Raw genomic sequence first — 6,689 nt, forward strand, 5'->3', positions numbered from 1 at the left:
CTTTAAATGCAGTGTTCTCAGGAGCCTGGTGCTGAACCTGGATTTGCCCTATTTAAGTTTACCTCTCTGTGAAGTTTATTCATCATTATTTTTGGAGAGATTGAGTTAAATAGAGCTTGAAGTGGAACAAGAACTTTGCATCAGAAGGTACACTTTGGTCTTCTTAAAAAATGAGGTAGGTCGCCTGTGATGGAGAAAACTGCATAATTTAAGGGTTTCTGGAAAAATCCTAAATGAGAAGAGTATGTGGGCAGCTCTGAGTGTGGATTTAAAAACCACAGAATGCTCAAAGCTTTAATCTTAAAAATTTTTGCAATCAGAGCTTTGACTTCCCTTCTTGTCTAAAAAGCTCATGGTCATCAATGTATTTGGAACAAAAAATCTTCATATTCAAGTATAGAAAGTTTACTTAGCCATGTATATTGTGTATTAGAGAGGATTATCTTCTTTTGAATTTGCTTTACACATGTACAGAACAGAAATGTGTCCTTCAGTACCCAAATGTTATGTGACTTGTGAGCGTATTATGCTATTTCTATTCTTCTGACACAAGAGAGCCCCTACAGTGATAACTCCTCCAGGGTTTATTGTCCCTAACAAGGTCTCTCTTAAACCTGCTGGGCTGCAGATTCTAACCTCAGAAACTGCCACTTCACTCCTAATTACAAATGGGACAGATGCACTTAACACCATAAATATTTTAATGGCTTTTATTTAGTACCAAGTTCTCTTAACATTTTAAGTGTTCTTGTGAATGTGAAAAAGCTTTAGTAGTGTTAGGTCCCTGTTAGTAGTTAGGTTACATTTGGTAGTGGAATTAATGAAAGTGTGTCAAAGATCTCCGTTGATAAAACTTTCAGTTCTCTGAGGTTGCTGGAGTTTTGGAGGATGTGTAGAAGAGGACACCTTTCTTCTGAACACAGCTGGCTGGTGGGCCAAGAGAGAGGATCCCTGTACTGCTAGCCAGGTCATGGTTTGTCATCAGTCACACCCACTGCTCTCATTTGAGGTGTTCTTCAGGAAGTGCAGCCTAGAAGGGCCAAGAGAGAGAGCAATGCAGGTCAGTGCCTATGAACAGCTTACTGACTTGGCCATTTGATCTTTTTGAAATAATGTGCACGATCTCTAGGTAAAAATGATACAGATGATGATTGGTCTGGATGCTGCTAATGGCTTGACAAATACCTTGAAAATTATAGTCTGTCACCTGTGTTTTAGTGGATCCATGTGTTAGTCTAAAGACTTGGCTTCCTGCTGCAGTGTCCCACTGTCAAGCAGAAAGCTGCTGCAGTGGATCTCATGTTTCCAAATGCCCCAATGTGTTAAAGTAGGTCAGAAATTGCATAAGATGCCATTACTGGAAACTGCTGTAGGCTGACTTGCATATGAAAAGTCAGCAGTGCAACTGGCAAATGCACTCTGACAAAGAGAAATGCAGCCATGGCTTAAAACATGACAAGAGAGCTCTCTGAAATCTCCCTAGGATATGAATGGCTGTTGGAATTGTGAGATGTCTTTGCCCCTTCAGTTCATGTTCCTGCTATCTGCTGAGCCAGAGCTGCTTGCCTGGCTTGTCAGGGGGGCTCACGTTGTTCTTATCTGCAGGGAACTCAGGCACATGGCTCCTTAACTCCTTCTGCACCATACAAAATACATTCTGTGTTCCCCTGCTGGCCAAGCTCCTTGAGAGCAAACAGCACACAGCACACTGCCAGTCCTGTAAAGGCAAGGATCTGGAGCAGCTCTTCACTGACTGAGGGATTGCTGGTGATTAGGAAGGGCCAGAGGAGTGTGGGGCTAAGTGCACAAGGCTCTGCAGTTTCTCTGTTCAGTTTAACACCACCAAGCCTGAGGAGCACTGAGCAGGGTACAGCATGTGCATTTTCTCTCTTCCATAGCACTGTCTCAGAGCTTTAGCACATTCCTGGGTGCCCAATTCATGCAGTATTTTACCCACTATATATAGTTACAAAAACATGCCAATGGAGAAGGAAAAAATAATTCTGGAAGTACCTTAGTCCCTCCCCAGGGTGCCTGCTTGTTCTGCTGTATGTGCATCCTGTGCCATGAAACCAGACCCACTTGGTTAGGAATGTCTGATGGCCCACTCTCTTCCATGCCCTTGGACTTCACTACATGTTACTTTCAGGTTTTTTATCTTTTATTAATTTGAACACTGGAAAAGGTTTTTTGTGAATTGGTTTGTTTTTTTTTTTTGCTTCTGATGTTTTCATATAAACTTTTCTAATACAAGTTTAACCAGTTGAATAGAAACAAGAGAACTCCCAGTTGTGGGGATTATATCTATTAATAATCAGACTGGGGTATATTTGTCTGCAATTATCTTTTAAAATTATTATTATATTTTAAAATTATCCTTTAGTTCAGTGTATTTTTAAACTCTGAATGGATCATTACTCAGAAAATATACTGCTTGGTGATACATTTTACAAAGATTTGAAATATGGGCACTCCTCCATGAAATGAATGAATTTGCAGTTATTTCTGAAAAATCTTCACCATCCAGGACTGCTTTATTTCCTGGAATTGTTGCATCTCTGGGTGTATGTGCCCATTTGTCATCATGCCAATCACGCATTTCTTACAGATAAACAGAGGGTCAATACCAGCCATCTCAGGAGCACACACACAGTTGTACAGTTAGATGTTCTGGAAGGTCTGCAGTTAATGTAGAAACCTCAGCTCGTCTCTGCCAGTCCCAAAGCTCCTTTTGCTGCTCAAGGGCCAACAAATAGTTGTCTGATAAATGCTCTGATACAGTTGACTCAGTCATTTGGCAACGGCCTCTAGACAGAGTAGCCCTATCACATCCAATCTTAATTTAATAGAATTAATGCATTGCCTGATGACAGAAAAGCAAGGTAGAAGCTTGGCAGAACATTAAGAAGTTTTTCAGCCTAGATAGAATGTCTAGAACTCGGCTTTAGTCATGCTAATGAGATGATGAGAAAATATCAAAAGGTGAGAAGGTTTGAAAGTAATAACAATAAAAACCTGGGCTTTCACGGGGCTTACATCAGCCTGGCCATCCCGATTGCAAAGAGCCGGCAGCTGTGTTAACCTGCATATCTTATTAGCAACAGTTACAACAGCTTTTTCTACAACTTGGTTAATTTAGTATTAACTATACTTAATGGCTTGTTTATGGTCATGTGGAAGTGTTATCTTCGCGTTAAGATGCTAACCCCCAACTCTCCAGAAATCAGGAATATTTATAAACAGGTGGTGGCTTTAGCAGCGGCGTTCCCCAGGCTCCCAGCGCGCCAGGCCCGCGGAGGAGCGCGGGGCGCGGCGTGGCCGGAGCGCGCGCGGGCCGTTACCGTGAGGGCAGGGCGCGAGCGCGGCCCCTCAGGGCACCGAGCGGCGGGCGGGATGCGGGAACCGCGGGCGGGCAGCGCAGGCGGGCGGCCCAGGTACCGTGGGCGGGACGCAGCACCGTGGGTGGGCAGGCCAGGGCAGGGGCAGCAGGCGCGGCCGGGTCGGCGGCGGAGCGGGTGCGGTGCCCGCCGGTACCGGAGCCAGAGGCCGCCGGCCCGCCTGGGCTCGGCCCCGCGGGTGCCGGGGCGGGTCCCGGCCCGTCCGTGCCCCTGCAGCCGGGGAGGGGAAGGCGCTGGGCGGGGGGCCCCGCTCCGGAGCACGGAGGGCGTGCGGCCCCGCTCCGGAGCACGGAGGGTGTGCGGGAGCTGTGGGGGCGGTAGTGGGGTGAGAGGAGGGGGCACTGTGCAGGGCAGTGAGTGCGGAGAGCGGCCCCGGCTGAGCCATCGCCGAGCGGGCCGGGAGCGCAGTGCCCCCAGCAATGCAACACACACGGGCAGACACGGGAGCTCGGCAAAACAAATGCCTGGTCCTCAAGACAGGCATGCAGTTTCTTGGAAGGGTGTTGTGGTCGAAAGCTGTCATCCAAAACCAGCACAAGAACTGCCTCTTAACAAAACACATGAACACGCAAACACCTCTTTTTCTGATGCTTAACTGAGGTGTGGCCTTAAAGCACGCTGGCAGATGTGGAAGCTCCACAGGTTTCTTTTTTACCCTCTTTAAAAAATAACTCTTACCTCTTACCTTTACCGCGGAGCAGCGTGGGTACGGTGCGGACAGGCACCGCGGGCTGCCTTGCCTTGCAGCAACTTGTTCTCCATGCACTCAGCCCAGTCCTGTTACTGGGAGCTCTGCTTGCTGCTTTAATTTCACTCTGCAGAGCCGGAGACTTAAATTATACACAGGTCAATGGTAGGACATTTTCCTGGGGTTTACTCATTTGAAACGTTTTTTTAACTTCTAAATGTGCCAAGGCACGTATGTCCTTGTGGTGCTTATTTATTAAAAATAACTATCTTGCTTATGCCAGCAGCTGCTGTAAAAATGCAGTTTGCTGCTTTTTACATAATATGGTGTTAAATGTAATTTTTGTCATTTAATATTTGAAAAATAATGTTCAGTTAATGGTGGCAGATTAATTGAATGTAATATTTGTATGTAATATTGTCTTTGCTACATAACCTGGACTTTATGTCAGGTTGATGAAAACTTGAGTTAGCACAGGTCATTTGTACCAAGGGATTGGCTGTGTGGTTTCATGTGTTGTACAAGAAAGGTGCTTTGACAATTTTGCCATTTTGTGGCTCTGTTTGCCGCCTTATGCTGGAAGAACACAAAGCCTCTGTTTGCTTACTTCTTCCTTTTGATGTAATCTCATTGTTGTAGGCTTTTCTATCGCTTCCTGTGCAGCTTTGCCTGGGACGGTGGTTTTCAGTTTTTTAATGGGTCTGTGAGTTGAGTGGCCAGTGAGAGATTGCTGAAATGGTACAAAACTGAGCCTGCAATGAGTTGTCCGGGGGCAGCTGTAAGAACCAGTGGCAGCAGTGCCTTCAACAATTTGGGACTTGATTTACCTTTGGGACAGATGGGAAGTTCTGTGAAATATATAGGAACAGTTAATTCTATTTTGTTAGCCCTAAACCGAGGTTCAGCAAGCAGTCCCAGTGACATTAGATATTCCAGCCTTTTGAACGATCTGCTGCCGGAGGAGCAGAACAGGAGCTCAGTATTATGTGGGACCCCCGGCAGGCGAAGGACGGGCACTGCAGCACAGCTGAGCCTCCTCAGGAGCAACCTACACGGATCACACGGCTCAGGGCAGCACTCGTGACACGGCGCTCGGACAATGAAGTATTGTTCACATTTATCTCCTATCCTACACTTGGGCTTGAGACAGAGTTTAATGAATAATAAACCTACACACATTTGGGGGTTTGCTGGTTTTCCTGAATGCTTCCAGATATTTTTGCTTTCTAACAGAATGTATGGAATTCAACAAGATACAGTTTTAAATACTGTTTTTTTTAACCAAGGACAATATTTGTTGTTGTCTTAATGTTTCCACTAGGAGCACAGAGCACCTTAATCCTGCAGCAGTTACCATTGCTTGATTCCTTTTTTTAGGAAACATACAGATTTACTTAGGTGAAGAAAAACATAAACTAGTTTGTATGATGGTATCTGGTTGGACAGAGAAACTCTAACTCAGAGAGCACTATTTGCAGACTTCTTAGAGATCCATGCTGAGTACTTAGAAAAGATGAAATGGGCTTTTATGCTTTCACATCTCCTCAGTTGCTTTGTTGGGTTCTTGGGGAGGAGATCCCCAGCTGAAAACACAGCACAAAGAACTAAGGATTCTTTAGAGGAGAGTATTTATTCTAAACAGGCTCACCATCAGCTTTATGTTTCAGAGTCATTCTGATTATGGAGCACTGACACAAAAGAAGGTAAGGATTTTTAGACTTTTTTTTAAGAAGCATAAATAAGCCCTGAATTTCTTTATTGTTGGTATAAAGATTATACCCTCTCATCCTCTCATTTCTGCAGTCGTGTTTCTTGCCCATAAAAAAGACTTTGCGAGAGTTTTTAGGTGGTTATTTGCCAAATCTGTTAGTGAAAATCCTTTCCCAAATAGGCCATTGCATTTTAGATGTAAGGAGTTTGTGGTAGAGTTTCTCTTTATCACACAAGAATGAACTTACAGTTTTGCAAGTCTTTGCTATTGTCTTTAACCTTTACTTTTAGCTGGTTTGAGATTAAAAATAGTGAGTCATGGGTCTTCTGTGCACATGGAGAAAAGCAAGCACTGTGACATTACTGATGTTTTCAGATGTGGCAGAGTTGGAAAACCAACACAGAGGATGGAGAGGGACTGCATCTAATGCTGCCTCAATTCTTGTCATTTGCATTCTTGCTCTCAAAATAGGATGGTGTTTGGAAGGATATATGTTCAGAGTCCATAGGTGTTTGAGGGGTGTTCAGCAGGATAGACCTAGCATGAAACTGGGGGAAAACACCCTGTTTCTGGGCCTTCTCTTAGGTACAGGTGACATGTGTGTCTTCAATGGATAGGGACAACAATATCCCTAAAGATTCTGTGATTATCAAAATGTAACCATGTCAGCAGTCCAGCACCTCTCCCTGGATAAGGACATAGGATGTTTCTGTGAATGAGCAGCCAAGGAGGATGCAGTTGCTAGACTGTGGTGTTTCAATAACCAGAGGGTGCAATATTTCCCATGGAAAGCAGGGCACTTCCTTGTTTTCCTAACGAGGTGCACAGACTGGCAGCGTTAACCTTGAGCAACCTTTTCTCTGCAGTGTTCTCAAAGACAAGCTCAGTCCTG

The sequence above is a fragment of the Agelaius phoeniceus genome, chromosome 10, assembly GCF_051311805.1.
Source record: "Agelaius phoeniceus isolate bAgePho1 chromosome 10, bAgePho1.hap1, whole genome shotgun sequence".
Lineage (NCBI taxonomy): Eukaryota > Metazoa > Chordata > Aves > Passeriformes > Icteridae > Agelaius > Agelaius phoeniceus.